Genomic DNA, 25436 nt, shown 5'->3' with positions numbered 1-25436 from the left:
TGGAAACTGAGCGTCTAGGAGCAGGTCAAAGGACTCTTTACTGGAGTCTGTCCATGATCCATTTGCCTTTTGAAGATAGCCCAAGGGCGCGGCTGCCTTAGAGAGTATTTTCCTGAGCCTTGCGGCATTAGTCGTTGTTTTCGTATCAGAGCAGAAGGCCTTTTTGTAAGAGGCTAGTTCATGCTTGTAGTTCAGCCAGTTAGTATCCTCATTTCCGTTTTTGCTCTGTTAAACCGGCATCTGCAGTTGGTTCTGTGGATTGACAATTGTTGTGTTCACCAGGGGGCTTTTTCCTTCCCCTTGGTTTTCCTATGGGGCATGCAACTTTTAAGGCAGTGTTGCATGCTTCTGTGAATTTATCTACTGTTCTAACCAGCTCCTGTGGATCTGTAAAGCTTTCTGGCGGTTCCATTAGAAGGATATTTGTCAGAACTTCTTTGTACCTGTGCCAGTCGGCTCGTCTGGGGTAACCGAAACTGGCCGGCAAGGGCGAATCAAGGGACAATATTGTTTTTATGAATCTATGGTCTGACAAAGAGTGCTCGTCAGAGACTGTCCAGTTTTTGACCTCGCCTACGAGTGAATCTGATACCAACGTAAGATCAATGATCGTTTGGCAGTTTTTGGTTATAAGGGTAGGGACATTGCCCCTATTGCATAAGAATAGGTTCGAATTTAAAATAAAATCAAATAAAGAGTCACCTCTATCGTTATTGTTTGGGCATCCCCGCTGAGAGTGATGGGCGTTGACGTCACAGCCTATTACCAAATCTTTCTTGAGCTTTTCGGATTCCTCTGCCAGTCCTCTGACCAGCGCATCTGGGGCCGATAGTATCCTTATGGGGCCACTTTGCAGCTCCAGGCTTACTGCGGTTCTAACTCCGTTGCTGTAATTGCGAAGGAGAAATGTACTAAGATGCCTCTTGGCTAATATACTGGTTCGAATTTTACCTTCTTAAGGGTCAAGCCTAAGCTTGTACTCTTTAGTTCTTAGTTTAGCAACCTTGTCTCCTACTACCCAAGGTTCCTGTACTAGGACCAGGTCGGCTCCGCCATCGGTCAGGCTAAGCAAAAGAGCAGCAGACTCTGCTTTACAGTGGTGTATATTGATTTGCAGAAGTCTAATGACATCTACAACTGCAACCTCCACCACAGTGACGTCGGCCTAACCAGGTCAGGTCCACGTCCTCGATTGCCGGTCCAAGCGCTCGCATCTCTCTGCTCAGCGAAGAATCGGTGGAGGGGCCGTCCTCCGACCCACCAAGTGCCTCCAACTCCTCAGCAAGCACCTGCTCGGCTGGTTTGCCGGCAGAGCTTCCAGCGACCCAGTCGCCCTTATATAAGTTAATTTCCAAATAATTAAAACTTCAAAAATTGGATTAAGATGTCTTACTTATTCGAGATACAAATCGGAACTACTCTGCTCTACATAGCGATCCCTATTTAAAGCTGTGGGTTGGGGCAGCGACGTTGGCTTCGGCGGTAGCGGCGCTGGCAGCGGCTTTGGTAGCGTTGACAAAATTGCTTGGTTGCAGAATCTGCAGGGTCTGCAGAATTCGTATTCCGTACTTAGTTGCGGCTGACCGGATGCTCGTGTTTATGTTATTGAACTTTATGTTATTGAACTTGGGCTGCAACTTTGTGCTTGACTATGTTGCAATGTTTTCGGAGAAAAATATGCGGAAATATTGCTGTTGTTAACTCTCCCTCCTCAAAATCCTTCTTGTCCTCAAGAGGAGTTAGAAATATGGAATGTTATTGAATTCAGGTATTATTGTTTTAGTGGTTGATACGGTGTTGGTCTTGTTATTTAGAACTTTTGGAAGTGTTTCCTGGACTTGTAAAATTACTTTTTCTTTTCTTTGGAAACAGGTTCTAAATGTGATTAAAACAAGTACAATGACATATGCTAAAGTGATAATTGTGATTCGGTTTAGGGTCGTATCGCTTTCTAATATTTGTAGGTGTCTCTTGTTTTTTATGTGTAGGGCTTTTAAGGCTTCTAAGGACAGAATTTGTAGACGCTCGGCTTCTATTGGTGTTATCTGGATTCGTGGTATTTCAAATCTTGTTATTGTTTTTTCCTTATTTGTGTAGTTCTTTCCGTTTATATTTATGGTATCGTTGAAAAAATGAATTATGAAGGTGCCTTTTAGGTTGCGAGTAGTGTTGTCTGCTATTACATTTCCGTCAAAGTCGTTGAGAAGTATTACGCCATCGTCTAGTTCTTCTATTGGCTCTATGTGGTCCGAGTTACTATAGTTTCCCTGAACTAGTTTAGAAATACATTTCAATTCTCTTAGGTCTATTGTGTTTTCTTGCTTACACATTTTTTATTAGGTTGGATGCTTTACAATTTTTGGGTAAGGCTAATATTTTATTGTTTGATTTAAAAATTTCGCTAATATCTAAATGTACTACTGATTGGTTCTTAATAACAGGTTTAATTAAACAATTTTCGTAGTTGCATGGTTCAAGTTCGGGAATTTTGATCATGTAAATAATAGTTGTTTTATTTTGTAAAACAGACACATCAACAAATTCTAACATTTCTTCAACGGAAAAGGAGGAAATATTATTTCTTTGGAATATCTTGTTTATTTCAATTAACTCGAATTCATTTAATAATAGGGTATTTATTACGTTAATTTTGGCCCATTGTATTGCGAATTTAATGTTTCCTATTTCTTCTTTTATTAGTCTAACTTGATTTTGTAAATTTGATGCAATTTCATTACAAAAACGATTGTCATTCTGAATAGTGTTTGCTAACATGTTCGAAATTGTGGTTAAGTTATTAATTCTGTCCTGAAGTTGGTTATTAATTATTATTTGCTCATCGTTATTTATTGCTAGGTTGTTTAAACTTTCTTCTATCATTACTAAATCTTCATGATCTGGACTACCTGCGATGTATTTCCAGGCTGAGCCGATCATATTTATTGATCTGGTTTGGCGTTTTTTTGGTTCTATTGTAAGTGTACTAAGTGCTGTGAGTGATTGTATTATTTCGTGTGTCAGAGTATGGTAGTGATAGCTATTTATACCCGTTACTCGTAGAGTAAAAGGGTATACTAGATTCGTCGGAAAGTATGTAACAGGCAGAAGGAAGCGTTTCCGACCCCATAAAGTATATATATTCTTGATCAGGATCACTAGCCGAGTCGATCTAGCCATGTCCGTCTGTCTGTCTGTCCGTCTGTCCGGATGAACGCTGAGATCTCGGAAACTATGAGAGCTAGGCTATTGAGATTTGGCGTGCAGATTCCTGAGCTTCTTACGCAGCGCAAGTTTGTTTCAGTAGACTGCCACGCCCACTGTAACGCCCACAAACCGCCCAAAACTGTGGCTCCTACAGTTTTGATGCTAGAATAATTCGTCTCGTCATTACCTATCGATTGACTCAAAAAAAAGTTTGCCACGCCCACTTTAACGCCCACAAACCGCAAAAACCTGTGACGCCCACAATTTTCATGCTAGATAAAAAATTTTAACTGAAATGTATTGGTCTCGTCGATACCTATCGATTGATCCACGTGGCCACGCCCACTCTAACGCCCATAACGCTTAAATCTGTATACCGCCGGTAGGTGGCGCATTTTAATCTCGCTTTGCTGCTTGCATATCTCCATTTAGCTGAGTAACGGGTATCTGATAGTCGAGGTACTCGACTATAGCGTTCCTCCTTGTTTTTTACTGTGTTCCAGCTGCGTGTGTATATTTTCATAAATATTCTAATACAGTCCACTCTAACTACTCGTTCTACTCCTACTCTACTCCCGCAACGTCATTCCGCTATTCGCACCCCACTTATGCATTTGTACAGTGTACATACATACGTATACCGATACTTCGCCAGAGCACAGTGGGTCAAGAGCTCACAATAAATGTTCCTTCCAAACTAACAAAATTAAAGTCCGTAATTCTTTACATAAGTCCGACCATCCGATGCAATTAATATTTATCCGACAGTGTTACCGTATATATATATACAATCTTGATTGCTTCCTAAATTCCAACTGGATTCTATCCCGTTTCCTTACTTCTGAATTAAAATTCTAAATTATTTTACGTCATGGCAACATCAGTAAAATTCGCTTTAACCCGATTTATGGCCACAGCTGACTGTCTGATCCACTTTGAGGCCACTGTGAACGCTCCAGGTGCTCCTACCCCAACGTTATCCGCCTGTAAAATCCGACGCGATTACTTCGATTCCTTGTGGCATTATAGCTGCAGGCGAGAGCGCCGCAGACACAAAATCCATACTAAAGTCCAAGTATTACCAAACGTACTCCACTTACGAAATATTTGCCGCGCAGCTGATGGAACAAATCCAAAAAGGCTCCTCCCAAATACCTCAAGCTCCAGTAACTCCGTCCCAAAATTCCACGTATTATGGCTGTCGGCTCCCTCCTATCGACACAGAGGTTTTCTCTGGCGATCATCTTCGCTGGCCGACTTTCCGGGACCTTTTCACGGCAATATACATAGACAATCAGAGTCTAACGCCCGTTGAAAAATTATTCCACTTAAATTCAAAAACAAGTGGCGAAGCTCATTCCATAGTTTCAAGACCCCCACTCACCAATGATGGCTTTCGCTCAGCCTAGAATAAACTAACTGAGCGTTTCGAAAATAAGCGATTGCAGGTGAACAGGTGAAACACTTTTCAATATGCAATCCATAGCACAGGAGTCGGGAGCAGCCTTAAAGGAACTTCAACGCACTTTTCAAGGTTGCTTAACTTCCTTAAAATTTTCCGGTGTTAATATTGAGAATTGGGACCCTATCCTGGTTTATATGTACTTGACAAAACTACCAAAGCTCACTCTCTCATTATGGGAGCAGTCCATCCAAAATAAAGCCGTAATTCCTACGTGGCTTGAGCTTGATTCCTATTTGACAGAGCGCCATCGAACTCTTAAAGCCGTCGATAGCTTCCGATCTGTCAATTTCCACCAGTCCAAAGACACAAATCGCGTGGCAGAATTTCCAAAAATAAATTCCTTCAACACAAGGCTAGTTCTGATACCCAAAGGGTGCGATCTGTGTTCGAAGAAGAACCACCCCGTATGTCCACGCATCCTACAAATGACGGTAGACGATCGCCTAGCCTATATTCAAAGGAAGCAGTTGTTCTCCAATTGCTTTGCAAGCAGCCATAAATTCCGGGATTGCACAAGCGCTCACAACTGTCTCACTTGCCAAGATCGTCATCACACATTGCTGCATCGAAACAGCGGCCCTACCACTCCGCCGATTCCATCCGACCCTCCAAGGCCAGTATCCGCCTCAGTTCCACACATCATTTCGTCCTATTCAGCGCAAGTTTCCGTACAAAAAGTTCCTCCTAAGAATACTCCATCCGAATATTGAGTTCCATACCCCGCCTTGGATGGCAGACGTACTCGAGGTATTAAATCCTACCAATGCCGAGTCTGCCAAAAGATCCGTCCTCTACGGAAGTTCAGCCACTTTCTACGGCTAAGCCCCCAGAATCGGCTTCAGGAAGTACATATCCAGAAGTACTGCTCCAATTGCTTGGCTCACAATCATTCCAAGGACTCATGCCGCAGTGGTCATCACTGCCACAAGTGTGGAAAGGCCCACCACACTCTCCTACATATGGACGACCGATCTTCACTTCCAACATATTCCTGAGCATAATATCCTGAGGTTCTTGCTACGGGTGTCCTCGCAAGGGGGGGAAATTGTTTACGTCAAAAGGGCGTTTAATTTCAGAAGGCAGTGACGAGCGGCAGTTTTATCCAGATGTCTACATCTCGCGCGCTCGCACTGCCGACCGCTCTCCTCTCCATCTCTCCCCTAAGTCTCCGCTCTGCTCTGGACCGCTTAAGTTAAGTTAGGCTTAAGAAGTGCTTTTTTCCAAGTAATCCAATAAACATCTACGCAGGTCGCGTAAAAACCCCAAAGTACTCCCGTGTTTTTTTGCGTACCATTCAAACTTGGGCCTTCACCTATTTTCAACGATCAAGCCACCCTTCCCGAACATTTTCCATCAATATTTGATTAATTTTCCACTTTGAAAATACGGTAAAAGAAATCTACTTGTCCGATTTCTTTGAAACTTTGGCATAAATTAGTTTAATGTATTATAGAAAGGACTCCATACTCGGTTTGGTCATTTTCTTAAAAACAAAAAAAGTATTTTTGGCCAAAAATTGTGGTTAATTTTTAATCAGCGTCCAACTAAAACGAGCACTTACATAATTAGAAGAACTTCTTACAAAACTTCCAACTCATTTACAGATGGAATGGCTCAAGAGCGCAGAGAGTAAAGCCGTACCTCCCTCTATCACCGATTTTTCCTCTTGGTTGAGCTCTACTGCAAGAATAGTTGGTCGATTACCAGCAGTGGTGGATACTTCAGAAAGACAATTATCTACCCGCAACTCGCAGCCAGTATTTCCCAGTCGTAAATGAATGCATTCCACCACCAGTTCTTTCATTATAAAATGGCACCAAAAACCTGTGCCGAAAGTAATGAATCTGTCCATTCCTTTCACAAGGGTGCGGTATAAAAAATAATGAACCCGTTGCATGCATGTAGATGTATTTATTTTGAATGCACCTAGATGCAACAAACTAAACACATTCTGGACGCACTCTTTTTTAATGCACCTGTGACCTGTGACCAGGAATACACCCAGATGCAACAAACTAGACACATTCTGGACGCACTCTTTTTTAATGCACATGTAACATGTACCCAGGAATGCACTAGATGCTTTCAAAAATCAAATATCTGTAAGCTTTCCCAAGGAATGCAAAAAACTGGATTTCAATTTCATATATTTTAGTACCCGATACTCGTAGAGTAAAAGGGTATACTAGATTCGTCGGAAAGTATGTAACAGGCAGAATATATATTCTTGATCAGGATCACTAGCCAAGTCGATCTAGCGATGTCCGTCAGTACGTCTGTCAGTATGAACGCTGAGATCTCGGGAACTATACAAGCTACTGGGATTAGGCATGCAGATTCCCGAGATTCCTGCGCAGCGCAAGTTTGATTCAGCAATGTGCCACGCCCACTCTAACGCCCACAAGCCGCCCAAAACTGTGGCTCCTAAAGTTTTGATGCTAGAATAAAAATTTTACCTGAAATGTATTGTTCTCGTCAATACCTATCGATTGACCTAAAAAAAAGTTTGCCACGCCCACTCTACCGCCCACAAACCGCCCAAGCCTGTGACGCCCACAATTTTCATGCTAGATAAAAATTTTAACTGAAATGTATTGCTCTTGTCAATACCTATAGATTGATCCAAAAAAAATTTGCCACGCCCACTCTAACGCCCATAACGCTTAAATCTGTCTACCGCCGGTAGGTGGCGCATTTCAATCTCGCTTTGCTGCTTGCATATCTCCATTTTCCTTTGGTCCCATTAGCTGAGTAACGGGTATCTGATAGTCGAGGTAATCGACTATAGCGTTCTTCCTTGTTATAATTTCCATCCATCTTTTGCGATTCTGAAAGATATAAAGCAAATTCAATATTATATATTTATAGACATGTGTATACATATTACAAATACTCGTATGTATGTAAGATAATTGGATATTATCTGTAGTTTATTAATAAAGTTTAGGAATATAATAGTTTGTACACATAAGAGTTACATAAGTTTTGATATTGATTAACGCGACTTTTCAACTGATTTTGCGACTGAAATTACTACTTTTTGACCAACGACTTTGTTTCACAACTTCTCTGTCTCTTGATTCGGCTGTTGGTGATGGACTATCGAATATCATTTTAGAACGCAGCGTGATAAGGACTGCCAACCTATGTCCAATCTACCAGCTCTCATGTATACATTTTTATTTTGAAACAATTACACTGTTGAATGTACAATTTACATTCAAATAGTTATAGTTTTATTTAATTAATTTGTTTTTATTTTGAATGTTCACTGTACATATGTACAATTGTACATATGTATTATGTTGTATTATTGTGTTCATATTGAACTAAATTATCTATACTTTACTTACCCTGTGGTGGCAGAAAGCAAAAAACTTTTTCAAAACACGTGGCACGAACTTCACTTTTAGAATTGAAAATTCAACTGACAAGAAATGCAAGAGACAAGAAAATCGTGTGCTTCCTTGCTTGTTCCTTTTTGTCTTTATTATTTGTTTGTCAAGAGAACAGCACCAAAAAAATCGATCGTAAAAAAATGGGCTTCGGCAACCTTCGGTTTTCATTTTTGTTTTTTTACATTTCCAGAAAAATAAACCTGGATGCACTATATTGAAACACACCCTGATGGCACCGCGATAGAATGCACCTAGCACGCACATTTGCCCTGCAAAATTTGCATGCGTGTTGTTCTGCGTAAAAAAGAAACGACCTAGAAAAATTTTCTTTTGGAATACGTTCCTGAACTTACGACTTATCACGAATACACACATAGTCTCAGTCTGCGTTTTGTGCAAAGAAGAACATAATTTGGAATCAAGCTAAATTTGGAATGAACAAACTGATGTCAAATCGCGATGGGACATTGTGAAAGAGAACTGTTTGGGCTTCGCATGCCTTAAATATGGGCATAACATGCAAATTAAATTCGTCGTTAATAGATGAATTAAAAAAATTTATTTTTTATTTTTAAAACTCGGGTGATAAACCTTTATTCTTAAATCCAATTAATACAAGACACTTTTTAAAAATTGTGAACCGATCGCGGTCTCGGATAAAATAGGACTGAATCTTAATTCTAAAAAATTATCCAATGAACCTCGGCCAGAAGCTTTCCTTTTCTTAAGCTTCCAGAACTTTAATTTTTGTTTAAAATAAAAGCTTATGCTGAAACTGTCGCATCTCGTTGTGAAATGAAATTATGCTGACCGATGCAATTTGATTGAAAATCGGAACGCAATATGTTCTGAACTTAGAACGCAATACTGCGGGCGTTGAACGGAAAAGTTTGGGCTTCGAACGGAAGCTTGTGTTTACTTTACGATTGGTTTATTTATCTTAGCAGGACGGTCAAGTGCGGCCCTCGAAGTGAATGGCAAAAGCAAAGGCAGAATCTTAAACAAAGGCAAAGGCAATGTCGCTGAAGGCAAGGGTAACATAGCTGAGATTGAATTCAAAAATTTGTTTATAAATTCCATAAGTGGAACCGTTTCACGGGTTGGATAACTTACACGCGTAAGTTAACATTTCGCATTGTCTGGCTCTGACGTCATAGCTTTTTTCTTTGGAGGTTTGTGCGCGTTAGATGGGCGTAGCAAAATTTTTTTTGGTCAATCGATAGGTATTGACAAGACTAATACATTTCAGTTAAAATTTTTTATCTAGCATCAAAACTGTAGGAGTTACATTTTAGAGCGGTTTGTGGGCGTTAGAGTGGGCGTGGCAGTCTGAAACAAACTTGCGCTGCGTAAGAAGCTCAGGAATCTGTACGCCAAATCTCAATAGCCTAGCTCTCATAGTGTCCGAGATCTCAGCGTTCATCCGGACATACGGACAGACGGACATGGCTAGATCGACTCGGCTAGTGATCCTGATCAAGAATATATATACTTTATGGGGTCGGAAACGCTACCTTCTGCCTGTTACATACTTTCCGACGAATCTAGTATACCCTTTTACTCTACGAGTAACGGGTATAAAAATGTTGCAGACGATGCATTATTGAGAAAACAAATGAACAATACCTTAACCAGCGAATTAGATCTATCTAAACAGTCAAACGCAGATCAAGACACAAAGTATTCTGCTGAAAGTAGTTTTTTTGAAAACGTAGTACAAAATTCGTAGTACAATTCAAACAACAAATCTTATTAACAACGGGGAGGTATGCAGTACATGAGTCACTGGAAGATTTTAACAAGAGAAGACACATAATCGAATATGATGCCGATCAGAATTTAGTAACCATATTAAGAGAGTATCTTCCACCTAATATAACAGTAGGAATTCATTGTAGCTTAGAAGATTTATATCATATTCAAGTATCTATACAAGATAATTTTACTAAGAAATCTATTTTTACGCGAATATTTCTGCAAGAAGTAGAAAACGCAGAAGATAGAGCAATAATAATAATAGAAGAAGCACACAATCGAGTTCATGGGGGACTAACGACAATTATAAAAAGTATTTGTAGATTATATTATTGGCGTAATTTATGTACAATTTAAAAAGAATATATAAGAAATGGTAAAATTTGCAATGAAAACAAATATAATATTCACCCAATTAAAATTCCAATTGGAGAAGCCCCAATACCAACTAAAGAAGGAAAATATTTGTGCATTGATATATACTTGCGCAAAGTCTAACATTTTTATACCCGTTACTCGTAGAGTAAAAGGGTATACTAGATTCGTCGGAAAGTATGTAACAGGCAGAAGGAAGCGTTTCCGACCCCATAAAGTATATATATTCTTGATCAGGATCACTAGCCGAGTCGATCTAGCCACGTCCGTCTGTCCGTCTGTCCGGATGAACGCTGAGATCTCGGAAACTATAATAGGTAGGCTATTGAGATTTGGCGTAAGGATTCCTACGCTTCTTACGCAGCGCAAGTTTGTTTCAGCAAGGTGCCACTCCCACTCTTACGCCCACAAACCGCCCAAAACTGTGGCTCCTACAGTTTTGATGCTAGAATAAAAATTTGAACTGAAGTGTATTGTTCTCATCAATACCTATCGATTGACCCAACAAAGTTTTCCACGCCTACTCTAACGCCCACAAGCCGCCCAAGCCTGTGACGCCCACAGTTTTCATGCTAGATAAAAAATGTTAACTGAAATGTATTGGTCTTGTCAATACCTATCGATTGATCAAAAAAAAATTTGCCACGCCCACTCTAACGCCCATAACGCTTAAATCTGTCTACCGCCGGTAAGTGGCGTATTTTAATCTCGCTTTGCTGTTTGCATATCTCCATTTGCCTTTGGTCCCTTTAGCTGAGTAACGGGTATCTGATAGTCGAGGTAGTTGACTATAGCGTTCTTCCTTGTTTTATTTGTATTGACGCTTACTCAAAATTCCTAGTAGTTAAAGAAATACAACATGGAATAATGGAATTACTTTCAAGGTACTTATGACCGATAACGAACCAAGCTTTACCTCGGCCCAATTGAAATACGTGTACGTGACGGGGTGACGGGGTTGAAATGAGATTCGTTTAATTATGAATTCTTTTAATACCCACTGATATCCTTTTGTAAAAAAATATTTAATTTGCAACTCTTAAACAGCTTTAGCAGCATCAAACAAACTTATTTTGTTATTCTCAAATTGAAATTGCATTCCTATGTTTAAACAAATAGGTTCACGGCTTGGTACAACAAAAGGCCCCAAACTGCCATAAAAGAAGAAGTTCGCTCTGTCAGTGAACGGTCGTGTTTTTGTCTCCCAATTTTTGTTCCTGTTATCCATAAACTATCGGGGCTTAATTTATATTTTCTTACATTTCAATAGCTCTTTATTTCCCTTACAACATCCGTAAGCTTCGCGAGTGCATAGTGATAGTTTTGTGTTTAAATTAACAAAATTAGTTTGCAAGTCTAATCTCTGTGCAGTGTTTGTTGTTATTGTTTTTTTCTAATTGCCTTCTCCTTTTCTTCCAAACGCTGTTTGAAGCCTTAATAGTCTAAACGGTAGTTACCCGCTCTCCCGCACTCCCGCACACAACTTTTCTTTTGGAACATCAAAAACTTACGCTCCCCCAGCTTACTCACTCCCGCTCACTCTCTCCCGCTCTCGAACTCTCTCTTTTACTTGCGAAGCTTTATTATCGTTGCCTGTTATTTAAAGAATGGCTAATCGTTGATTTCGGCTGGACAACAGAGCATTCGTGCCATTCGTGCGAGAACATTTTTCATGCAAAATGCCTTGGCTAATTGGGCCTGGTACGCGATGCAATCGACTCTCATGACGCTTGCGCTACTATTGTGATGGATGCATTGCTTATAAAACCCAGGCAATCTCTATAAGGCGGCTTACAAAAAGCGTTGTTAGTTTCGTTAGCGTCGTTGTTTGTGTAGACCATTGCACAAACTTTTTATTATACCCGTTACTCGTAGAGTAAAAGGGTATACTAGATTCGTCGGAAAGTATGTAACAGGCAGAAGGAAGCGTTTCCGACCCCATATTCTTGATCAGGATCACTAGCCGAGTCGATCTAGCCATGTCCGTCTGTCCGTCTGTCTGTCCGGATGAACGCTGAGATCTCGAAAACTATGAGAGCTAGGCTATTGAGATTTGGCGTACAGATTCCTGAGCTTCTTACGCAGCGCAAGTTTGTTTCAGTAGACTGCCACGCCCACTCTAACGCCCACAAACCGCCCAAAACTGTAACTCCTACAGTTTTGATGCTAGATAGAAAATTTTAACTGAAATGTATTGCTCTCATCAATACCTATCGATTGACCTAAAAAAAAGTTTGCCACGCCCACTTAAACGCCCACAAACCGCGGAAACCTGTGACGCCCACAATTTGCATGCTAGATAAAAAAATTTAACTGAAATGTATTGGTGTCGTCAATACCTATCGATTGATCCAAAAATAAATTTGCCACGCCCACTCTAACGCCCATAACGCTTAAATCTGTCTACCGCCGGTAGGTGGCGCATTTTAATTTCGCTTTGCTGCTTGCATATCTCCATTTCCCTTTGAGTAACGGGTATCTGATAGTCGAGGTACTCGACTATAGCGTTCTTCCTTGTTTTGTCTTTATAAACGTCCGATTTCCCACACAGATGGAAGGAGTTCATAAAAAAGGGAGTAAATTGAACGCATGTAAATACAGAGGTATTTCAAAGCTATCAGCTATACCTAGGCTCTTTGAGAACATTATTACGCCGCATTTGCAACACAGCTGTAGGTCGCCTATTTCCTCTTGTCAACACGGATTTATAAATCGTTGGTCGACGAAAACCAACCTTTTGCAGCTTACTTTATTTGTGATAAGTGGTTTTAGAAAAATCGTCAGACAAATGTGGTTTACACTGATTTCAGTAAGGCGTTTGATTCTGTAAACCCCCGATTCTAGTTCCGAAATTGGACCTTTTAGGGTTTCCAGGTGATCTTCTTAAGTGTATCTTAGGTTATTTGAATGGCAGAACTCAAAGGGTCATTTTTAAAAACTCTTTTTCATCCCGAATCCGAGTTACGTCCGGTGTAACACAAGGAAGTCATCTTGATCCGCTCTCGTTTACATTTTTTTTAAATAACCTTCCTCGTTAAGTTGTGCCTGCAATATAATGATCCCGCACAAAGATTATCTTTACAATTTGATCTCAATGCTTTTCAAACATGGTGGATGGATAGTGAATTAGGTTTAAATGGTTCTCAGTGTAAGCTAATGACCTTTTTTGTGTCAGCCCTCACTATTCAACTTATGCTTTGAGTGGTTGTGTGTTAGATAGGATAACGCATGCTGACGACCTTGGAGTCTATATGGATCCTAAACTTAAATTTTCTCCTTGGCGTGCTGGCATTTATCAAAAGGTGGTCAAAGGAATTCGATGATCCCTATGTCACAAAGACCTTGTTAATTTCATTAGTCCGACCAATTCTTGAGTACTGCGCTCCTACTTGGAGTTCTAATATGGGGTGTATATAGACCGGGTTGAGTTTGTGCAAAAAAACAATACTACCATGCTACTCTAGTAGACTACTTCCAATTAACTTACCAGTATAAGCTAACCGTATAACTATGCTTGGTATTACGTTTATTAGAAATCTTATTCATGGTGATGTGGAGAGTCCCGAGTTACCTGCATTTTAATGTGCCAAATAGATTCACTTGAAACTATATTCCTCTAGTATAAAATCATTGTATCTCTAATTATGCAATGCATGAACCTTTTAGAGTACTTTGCAATGATTATAACAGACTATATCACCTAAAATCTACTACCGCCTCACTACCTATCTCTAAATCAATAATACTATCCCACTAAGCAACTAATTAGTTATATTTTATGTATATTGTCTATTCGAATTTTGACCCGAAATTTTTAATTGTCTATTGTTACATTGTCTTTTTCTCTGTCCTCAATTTCGTTTACCCGCCCAAAACGGTGAAGGGCTCCGCGCGTAACAAGTTGCTTGGTGTCGTAGGGCCACATGTATGTACTGGCCATAGTGCATCAACGTCCAAGATAAAACTTTTATACCCTTGCAGGAGGGTATGTTGATTTTAGTAAGAAGTTTGCAACGTAGTGAAGGAGACGTTTCCGACCCCATCTTGATCAGCATGACTAGACGAGTCGATCTAGCCATGTCCGTCTGTCCGTCTGTACGCCCGTTTCTACGCAAACTAGTCTCTCAATTTTAAAGCTATCGGGCTGAAACTTTCCCAAGAGTCTTATATCTGTTGGGGCAGGGTGGCTTGATCGTTGGAAATAGTTGAAGCCCCGAGATTGAATGGTACGCAAAAAAACACGGGAGTACTTTTGGGTTTTTACGCGACGTGCGTAGGTGTTTATTAGTACACTTTGAAATAAGAACTGCTTAAGCCTAACTTAACTTAAGCGCTCCAGAGCAGAGCGGAGACTTAAGGGAGAGATGGAGAGGGAGAGCGGACGGCAGTGCGAGCGCGCGAGATGTAGACATCTGGATAAAACTGCCGCTCGACACTGCCTCCTGATATTAAACGCCCTTTTGACGTAAACAATATCTTTTAAGTAGTTTATAAGTCGGAAACAGCCGGATCGGATATTTATATCTTATAGCTCCCGTAGAAATAATCGGAAAAAATAATTTAAAAAATTATATCTTTGGTGTTTTTTGGAAATAACATTTTTTAATCAGTTTTGAATTTCGAATTAAATTTTATCAAGATCGGACGACTATATCATATAGCTATGGCAGCTATGGCAGAACGATCGGAAAATTGGTGGGAAAATAATATGAAACAAATTATAGCTTCGGTGTTTTTTAACATATAACCTTCTACGCTTGGAAATAACATTTTTTAAATAGTTCTGAATTTCGAATTTAATTGTATCAAAATCGGACCACTATATAATATAGCTGCCATAGGAACGATCGCTAAATTGGTTGAAAAATAATATGAAACAAATTATAGCTTCCGCGTTTTTAAACATATAACCTCCTACGCTTGGAAATAACATTTATTAATTAGCTCTGAATTTCGATTTTTACTTTATCAAAATCGGACGACTTTATCATATAGCTGCCATAGGAACGATCGGAAAATTGGTGGGAAAATAATATAAAACAAATTGTAGCTTCGGTGTTTTCTGACATATATACTATTGGGGATATCATTTTTTGTATTTATAAATTTAATAAATATAACTGCAAGGGTATACAAGCTTTGCCTTGCCGAAGTTCTTATACCCGTTACTCGTAAAGTAAAATGGTAACTAGATTCCTCGAAAAGTATGTAACAAGTAAAAGGAAGCGTTTCCGACTCCATTAGGTATATAAAATCTTGATTATGATCACTAGGCGAGTCGATCTAGCCATGTCCGTCTTTCCGTATAAACGCCAAGATGTCGGAAATCTTCTTGCTCAGCGCAAGTTTGTTTCGTCAGTGTGCCACGTTCACCCTAACGCACTCAAAACGCCCAGTTTTGATGCTAAAATAATATTTTTAGCTTATATTATTATTCTCGTCAATACCTATCGACTGCCCCAAAAAAAGGTTGCCACGCTCACTCTAACGCCCATAACGCTTAAATCAGTCTACCTCCCACATAACCATATATTGAGATCACGGGTAGGTGGCGCTCTTCAATCTCGCTTTGCTACTTTCATATCTCCATTTCCCTTTGGTCCCTTTAGCTGAGTATCGGGTATCTGACAGTCGAGGTACTCGACTACAGCGTTCTTCCTTGTTTCTTTCGCCATTTCTCTGTAATTCATTTTGTCAGCGTCTTTTTAAAATGTGATGTTCATAATCTTAAGGCATACCCGCAACTAACTGGGTTTTTCCGATAATTAAGCTTCCTTAACCAAGTGCCCCAAGTTTTTCCTATTTCGCTTTGTCCACTGAGACGTCATCGTCTCAACATCTTGCTGTCGAGCTTTCTGATATATGGAAATATAATAAAAATAATAGAAATAAATAAAATATTTCATTTGCACATAAATAAATTTTACACGTTTTCTTCAATGGCAAAATTAATTTCAAATTTCAATCTTATTTTTTAATTTCAAATTAAAATTGCATGCCTATGCTTAAACAAATACATATAAACTTTTATATAAATAGATTCACGGCTTTCCTTCACACCTTTTCTCTACATTATCTTAATCCTAACTAAGTTATAAAGGTACAAATAAAATAAGTGGCAAAAAGCTCATGAAGAAAAAACGGCTTGATATAAAAACAAAAAAAACAACAGAAATAGTTCGAAGACGCGTGCTAAGAAAAAATTGGTTCAATAAGGGACTTAGTGCCCTAAAAAATAATTTATTAAAAAAGTTTTTCTTTTCCCATTTCTCTGTTATAAATTTGGCCAAAGTGGTTTTAAAATGTGCTGTTCATAATTTTAGGGGATATCCGTATTTAACTGTATCCGTATTTAATCAACATTCCCAATTTTTCCCCATTCCGCTTTGTCCAATGTGGAAATAAAAAAAAATAAAAAAGTTATGGAAATAGCCAATTTGATATGAGTGTATATGTGTATGTATGTATGTTTGTATACATTTGTGTGTGTATACATATATGGTTTTGCAGCTGACGGGGTAAGCTGAGATTCGTTCTAGTAACTATAACAAGCCATAGGTAAAGTCCACACGCGTTTGTTTTACACTTGTTTTTATTTATTTAATTCTTATTTACATATAAGAAAACACATGAACATCTGCCCTCGGCTGATGCTTGAATAACAAATGAATGTCAGCGTGATCGGCATCTGAGGACGAACCATCGCCTCTTCCTGTGGTCAATAGAGAGTCACTCCCAACACTCTCTCGCACCGGTTCCCACATCCCTCCTTTGTCAGCTTGAATTTTAAACCAGGTCCGTGGGATGCGCTGCATTGCTCGGGAGTGTCCTTCAACGGGTGTTGACGTGACTTTTCCAAATCCAAGGTTGTCGATCCAAGATCCGGAACGCCTTTCCTGGTACTGGCAGCTGGAATCTTCTTTAGGTGGCTGGCATCCCTAAAAAGTGTTTTTCCTCCACCTGACACTTTTTCTATGTTACATTCACGCTCTAAAACTTCATGTATTGTGGTATTAAAGTTTGGTGTTAACTTACTTGGAAATACTAAGTTCTTCATAAATACTTGATCGCCTACCTGTATGCTAACCTCTTTCGCTCCTTTTTTCTTATCTGCAACTACTTTACCTTTATGTTTTTGTATGGAATTATTATCTTTTTCTTCTGAGTCATGAACTTCACCCAATACATCTTGCACACTTGGAATTTTGTCCCTAAACATTCGATTAAACATTAGTTCAGAAGGAGAGGTTCCTGTTGTGCTGCGAGTAGTAATGTCTTCTTAAAAATTGGCTTTGATCAGATGAGCTATCTTCAACCTCTTTATTAGCGGTCGATTCATATTTTGGACTTCGCCATTTGCCTGTGGCCAATATGGTGGAGTCCTTATTAATTTGCTACAATATAGTTCAAACATCGCACTAACATATTATCTCCCGTTATCCGTTCGCAGATATCTTGGGAAACCCAAACTACAAAATATTACTTTCATGGCCCCGATAATCGATTCCGATGATATGGACTGTAAAAACTTTATTTCCATATATCTAGAAAAATAGTCTACGAATACGAGAAGGCATTGCCGTTTGGAAGTGGTCCCAGTAGTGTCGGAAAAACTGTTCCTTGCATCGACGCCGTCCTCAACGGTTGAGAGACTAATATGCAATCTTTGCAGGATTTCACAAAGTTTTCCCCATCTCGATCGATGCGTGGTCACCACACCTTGACTCTCAATCATCGCTATATGTACGACTCACCAGGGTGTCCTTCATGAGATAGTTCCAGAACTCTTTTTCGCAGACTCTTTGGGATAATTAGCCGTGTTCCCCTTAGCATAATGTTCCCTATCATCGTAATTTGGAACCGGAAAAACTTTTGGATGTGGCACTATCCCAGGAATTGGCATACAAACAGGTCATTGCCTCCACAATTTCCTAATCAGCACTACTCTCCAGTGCTATATCGCAAATGTGTAATGATGTTTCATGGGATGTTGTATTCAATTATTCGAAATAAATCATGTTCAGTAACTTTCCAGTTCGAATTTGTTGATGCTAATTGGCATAGTCGGGATAGGGTATCGGAAATGTTTTCCTTAAATTTATAAGCTTGCAGGCGTAAAAGCCATAGCTCAATTCGAGCGGGCGGTTTTGAGGTTGGTTTAAAAATGGTTTCGTGTGAAGTATTTTGCGCCTCTTAGCTTGGTCATAAACGTGTCAAATACTGGTAATGGATAGTTCTCCCTAAAAATTGCCTTATTTGCCAGTCATTTCGCCATTTTCTTTAATTGCTATAACCATGGGCGATATCCAGGCGGAATGACCTGAACACTGGATCGATGATATCTAGGGCAAGAGCTTCTTCCAATTTCGCGGTTACTTTATCCTCAGGTGCAACAGGTATACGCCTTATAGGTTGCTGAATTGGCTTGACGTCTGTATTGATCGATAGTTTAACTGGTGGTGTTACTTTTTGTATTTTCTTAACTTTAAGCCCGAAACGTAGCACATTTATTTTAATTGCTGTATCTTTCTCGAATAATTAATGCGTTCCGTTTTTTATTACATTAATCGAAGCAAACACCTAAGGACTCTTGCCAATGGGTACAGGGGCTTCGAAAACGCAAATTATTTGTAGCAATTGGTTGGTTGATTGGTTGAATTTGACCAGACGTTGAATAAAGTGGCTTTCTCCGTCAAACGGCCTATTTGGGTTCACGGACCCTCCTGAGATTTTTCTTATCGCCTCAGTTTCTGGCCTTGAATGCATAATCTCCGACTGCTTATTGATTTCCTTATCGACTTGACTGGCATCGATCACCTGTACCAAAGTGTACTCTATTTCTAGTAATTTCTTTTTCAGATTCACCCCGGCCAAGCTGTCGATTATTTTGTCTTTAAGGGAAATCTCCTCAACTTCTTCTTTAGTGGCTCCAAAGGCCAAACGGCCAATTTGGGTTCACGGGCCCTCCTGAGATTTTTCTTATCGCCTCAGTTTCTGGCCTTGAATGCATAATCTCCGACTGCTTATTGATTTCCTTATCGACTTGACTGGCATCGATCACCTGTACCAAAGTGTACTCTATTTCTAGTAATTTCTTTTTCAGATTCACCCCGGCCAAGCTGTCGATTATTTTGTCTTTAAGGGAAATCTCCTCAACTTCTTCTTTAGTGGCTCCAAAGTCACATTTCAGAACTTGAAGGCGCAATCTTAAAACACATTTAGCAAAACCTTCTCCTTCTGTAGGACAGAGATTTCTGAATACATGTCTCTCAAAACTAGAGTTCTGCTTTGATGAGAAATATGCGTTTAATTTATCGACCAGCAGCAATTCATTTAATTTTTGACCGTGGAGATAACAATAGTCTTCGTGCTCAACATGACCAGCAGCCAACAAATCAAGCAGTAGCCAAGTTGGGAACAGTACCAGGCGCTCAGTAGCACCCACTGCAAATGAGAATTGCTGATCAGCATATTATATGCCTCACTAATTCACTGTCTCACCGACTCAACGGCACACTGACCCGCCAATGCAGTCAGCACATTGTGCAGTGTCAGCCGAGCCAACTACCTACTTTAGAATATAGCTTATTTCACTAATCATTACACTAAGCTTCCGTGTTCCAAGAAGTATATAAGCATGTATCAAATGAAGAATAAATCAGTTATCAACGCATCTCATAACTCCGCGGTTCTACTTCCTACCTCTGGAAATAGGGCTCAACCTTAGTAAGTTAGCTCAACCTCAGCGCAATTCCGCATCGCCTGTGGTCCGGCATCGCAGTAACCATTGTTACCATTGTCGCAACGCGATCGCCTTGCTAGTGTCTACTTCGGGTATGCACAAACATAGGTGACCCCGACGTGATCCTTTACCAACAAAGGATCACACTCGAACAAGCCCCATCCCAACAAAAGCTGAACCTCTGACTGGTGAGAAGACCCGTTAAGTTCACTACATCCACCCGCCCTGGAAACCATAGCTCATCCAGCTTCACAGGATACTCAGCTTAATCCAGCTTCACAGGATTCACAGCTTCTTCCAGCTTCACAGGATACTCAGGTTCGACCAGCTTTACAGGATACTCAGCTTCATCCGGCTTCACAGGATACTCAGCTTCATTCAGCTTCACAGGATCGTCAGCTTCACCCAGCTTCACAGCATACTCAGGTTCGACCAGCTTTACAAGATACTCAGCTTCATCCAGCTTCACAGGATACTCAGCTTCATCCAGCTTCAGAGTATACTCAGCTCCATCCAAATTCACAGGATCGTCCGCTTTATGCAGCTTCACAGAATACGCATCTTCATCCAGTGTCACAGGATCTTCAGATTAACCCAGCTTCACAAGATACTCAGCTTCATCCAGCTTCACAGGATACGCTTCTTCATCCAGCGTCACAGGATCTTCAGCTTAATCCAGCTTCACAGGATACTCAGCTTTATACAGCTACACAGGATACGCTTCATCATCCAGCGTTACAGGATCGTCAGCTTAATCCAGTTTCACAGGATACTCAGCTTCATCCAGCTTCACAGGATACTTAGCTTCATCCAGCTTCAGAGGACACTCAGCTTAATCCAGCTTCACAGGACACACAGCTTTATCCGTCTTCACAGGATTTTTTCTTTCTTCCAAGACACACAATATGTCTACTTCATTCATAGAGGAAACAAGGAGGAACGCTATAGTCGAGTACCTCGACTATCAGATACCCGTTACTCAGCTAAATGGAGATATGCAAGCAGCAAAGCGAGATTAAAATGCGCCACCTACCGGCGGTATACAGATTTAAGTGTTATGGGCGTTAGAGTGGGCGTGGCAAACTTTTTTTTGAGTCAATCGATAGGTAATGACGAGACGAATACATTTCAGTTAAAATTTTTTATCTAGCATAAAAATTGTGGGCGTCACAGGTTTTCGCGGTTTGTGGGCATTAAAGTGGGCGTGGCAAACTTTTTTTTAGGTCAATCGATAGGTATTGATGAGAACATTACATTTCCGTTACATTATTACATTACATTTCCGTTAAAATTTTTATTCTAGCATCAAAACTGTAGGAGCCACAGTTTTGGGCGGTTTGTGGGCGTTACAGTGGGCGTGGCAGTCTACTAAAACAAACTTGCGCTGCGTAAGAAGCTCAGGAATCTGCACGCCAAATCTCAATAGCCTAGCTCTCATAGTTTCCGAGATCTCAGCGTTCATCCGGACAGACGGACAGACGGACATGGCTAGATCGACTCGGCTAGTGATCCTGATCAAGAATATATACTTTATGGGGTCGGAAACGCTTCCTTCTGCCTGTTACATACTTTCCGACGAATCTAGTATACCCTTTTACTCTACGAGTAACGGGTATAAAAAGTCACACAAGAATCGATTTACACAATCGATTACTAGACAACCAAAATGAGCTTCAAGGACAGATCCAACAGCTCATAAAGAATTATGGCAAGGATTCGGTCGAACGACGCCACCGAGACGGGTTTTATTTCGGTAAGCTAAATCTCATAAACGATTTTTGGCAGCAGTTTTGCGACCTAGATGAAGAAGTCCAACAAGCGGCATTATCCACTGGAAGTGAGTACTCTTCACGATTAGTAGCACTTAAGGAGCTGGTCGAAAAATATCAGAAAATCTTTCTGGGCAACATGCCGACTGGAAGCGGACTTCCGAAGGCCCCAGACGAACTTCGGCTAATCTCAAAATCACAACAGGAGATCAAGTCAAAGGAGACTCCGCAATTTACGCGGTGATCCGACAGTTACAGAAAAGATGCAAGGAATTGGAATCATCATTAACATTAGCCTCGAACGCCCCAACCGTCACCCCAGCCCTACAAAGGCACCTGGATCTCCATTGGACAGCACACCTGGGGCCGCAGCTCTGGCAGAAGCAGAGCTAGCCCAAATCCACACATTATACGAAGAATACGAAATGAACCTTCTTCGAGAAAACGACGCGCCAATGAGCCTAAACTTGGTACTTCCACCAATTAGCATTCCGGAGTTTAACGGCGAGTATCTAGACTGGCCACGGTTCCATGATCTCTTTGTGGAGTTGGACCATAATAAGACATACTCGGCCTGTCAAAAACTACATATCCCACAGAGTTCGCTTCGTGGTGAAGCGAGGAACGTTTTGACAGACACAGCCTTCTCACAGGATGGCTATGACGACGCCTGGTTGCGTCTAAAAGCCAGGTAACAGAACGGAAAAATACGAGTATTCGCCGCCATAGCAAAAATTATTGACCATAAGCCTATAGACGGCTCCTCGTGCCAACTAAGGGCCTTACATGAGTCTATCAAAAACTCAATGAGTATTCTTAAAAACCTCGATGTCAGCACAAAATCCTGGGATCCAATCTTGTGTTTTATTATTAAATGAAAACTAGACCAGCAGTCTCTAGCTGCTCTGGAAAATTCAGCGGATGCACCAACGGAAATTTCCGCGCATATTTATTTTAGCTCCAAACATAAATTGCAATATAATACAAAAACAAGCAAGTTCACCTACTCCACTTATAAATAAAACTAGTAAGAAATATATCGACAGACTTCACAACCACGAAAATAATTTAGCCTTAAGTCTAGTAGACAACAGTTTAACAGTAAGAAGACTGAAAAGATATCATATTCTCGATCTCCCTCATAGATAAATTCAACAAACAGGAAAGATGTTATATATAATAGCAGGGCTCACTGGAAAACTGCTATTTCTGTTAATTTAATATAAATTATAAAATTTACTTATTGTTTAAACAAACAGATTGTAAATAAAAATAAAGATAAAAAAAAAAAAAAAAAAAAAAACCTACTCCACTTCTCGCGACAGCACCACCCTTTAGAAATTTTTAGAACTTTGTGGATTTGAAGTCCCCTTAACATTAAAAATTTATTGAGTAAAACATTGACAGGTGCCACGGAAGAGTAATAACGATAATGGCTAATACAAATGGAATTAATTTTAGTAATTATTATAATAATTAATTATATTATTATTAATATAATTATTATTTTAGCGGAGAGTATCGATTTTCCAATGGCAAAGGTGCACAAATCATCAAAACGTTGACTTTTCACAACAACCAGGGTTACTACAACTACTGAATGACTCTTCAGGTTGTTAATACAAACACAAGGCTAATATTCGCTGCTGTAAAGCTTATCTTTAATTATAATATAAAAGTTTAAACTTATAAAAGTAGAATTAATTTATTTAAATTATTATGTAGTTTAGATTATATCATCTTCGGACAGAATTAATTCTTGATTCTACTACAACGTATAAAGATCACCCAGCAGTTGATTTTGTATCATGCTGAGAAAGGACATATACAATACGAGTATATGACAATAGCTTTCTCTACCTTGTGACAATGCATGAGTGGTAAGAAATCTAGAAGGAAGGTGCCAAAAAAAACTTCCCCACACCCTAAATAAAATCGTCATCAATATGACATTATTTAGATGTCAATATGTATGTAACCGCAAACTTCTATTTGCACACTCACACTAACATTTAAAATATGTATTTAGTATATATTTTATATTATTAGGAATGTACTTACCTGATTCAATATACACTAGCACTAGCTACGGTTATTGGTAAATTTACTTTAGACAACAAATACTTGAATCTAGTATCAAACTGGGGTTCCTTGCTAAGCGTAACTAATAGCGCTTGGATGGTAACTATAGTGCACGTATATATACAGGGGTGGTCAGAAGTATTTTCACAAAACAAATGTTAAATATACTCATAATTTGAACATACTTCATGTTAACTTTTGCATCAATGGAAAGGTAATTAAAATGCCGTTTGAATAATGCAATACTTTTCTAAACCCATTCAGTACTTATTGAAAAGGACGAATTTGGGTGAAAATCTTCTTTTTAAACTTTTTTCCACGTCTTGAAAACTTAAATTTTTTGATGCAAAAAGTTTTTTCTGCTTCTATAGTGTCCGAGATCACAGCGTTCACACGGTCAGAAGGATATGGCTAGATCGACTCGGCTAGTGATCATGATCAAGAATATGTGTAATTTATGAGGTCGGAAACTCTTCCTTTTACCTGTCACATACTTTTTCCCGAATCCAATATACCCTTTTACTCTACAGTACACAAAGAAAAGATGGGTGCGCGTTTGGCACGAAATTTCGCTTCAGTAAAAACCTACATAAAACAATTTTGAGAACGACCAATGTCCAATAAAGTGTCTCGAACAGAATTAAAATATTTTATCAAATGTGACATTAACAGAAATTAAGTGAATCTGTTACATCCCCACCCCACGCGTCTTCGCTCTCTTTGCTAACGCTCTCTTTTTTATTTGCTGAGTATTTATCTACTGGTCACAACACATACAAAGTACAGCCATGTAAATATGACGAATGAAAGATTTTCGCTGCTCTTCCCTTTAAAACATTCCTGAAAATTATTTAAGATAAAAAAAAGTTATATACGGTTTTTTTGGGTATGAATACATTGTGTTAGATATTTATATCCTTGCAAAGGGTATGTTAATTTCTGTTAGAAGATTGCACACAGTATAGTAGACATTTCAGACCCCATAAAGTATACATATTCTTGATCAGCATGACTGGACGAGTCGAACTAGCCATATTCGACTGTCTGTCCGTCCGTCTATTTATCCCGTTCTACGCAAACTAGTCTCTCAGTCTTAAAGCTATCGGGCTGAAACTTTCTTAAAAATCTTATTTCTGTTGCAGGTAGTATATAGCCAGATCAGAAAACTATATCCTATAGCTCCCATAGAAATTATCAAAAAACAAGAAAGGATGTTAGCTTCGGCAAGCATAAGTTTGTATACCCAGGCAGTTAATTTTTTTAAGTTTAAAAATACAAAAAATGATATTCCCAATAGTATAAGATAACATGTCAAAAAACGCCGAGGCTATAATTTGTTACATATTATTTTCACACCAATTTTCCGATCATTTCTATGGCAGCTATATGATTTTGATAAAATTTAATTCGAAATTCCGAACTAATTAAAAAATTTTGTTTCCAAGCGTAGGAGGTTATATGTTAAAAAACTCCAAAAATATAATTTAAAAAATTTTTTTTTCGATTATTCTTATGGGAGCTATAGGATATAGTTGTCTAATCCGGCTGGTTTTGACTTATATACTAACTGCAAAAGAAAGAAGACTTTTGGGAAAGTTTCAGCCCGATAGCTTTAAAACTGAGAGACTAGTTTGCTTAGAAACGGA

General features: G+C 39.4%; 1 long non-coding RNA gene across 2 annotated transcripts in view; it reads right to left on the bottom strand.

Moving 5' to 3' along the window:
• Window positions 1–6184: 6184 nt before the first annotated feature.
• The window catches only part of LOC139354947 (uncharacterized), a 35962-nt gene continuing 16710 nt past the window's right edge, over window positions 6185–25436 (bottom strand). The window contains exons 3-4 of one of the 2 annotated variants that reach the window (XR_011605774.1): window positions 15936–16052; window positions 15606–15876 (exon numbers count right to left, since the gene is read on the bottom strand). This is a non-coding gene — a long non-coding RNA (uncharacterized lncRNA). Of the gene's footprint in view, window positions 7498–15605; window positions 15877–15935; window positions 16053–25436 lie in introns of those variants that run through there. The other variant, XR_011605773.1, reaches the window with a different exon arrangement.

The sequence above is a fragment of the Drosophila suzukii genome, unplaced genomic scaffold (genome assembly GCF_043229965.1).
Source record: "Drosophila suzukii unplaced genomic scaffold, CBGP_Dsuzu_IsoJpt1.0 scf_5, whole genome shotgun sequence".
NCBI lineage: Eukaryota > Metazoa > Arthropoda > Insecta > Diptera > Drosophilidae > Drosophila > Drosophila suzukii.
Note: the sequence above shows the minus strand (reverse complement) of the source record. Positions and strands in the feature narration are given on the sequence as shown.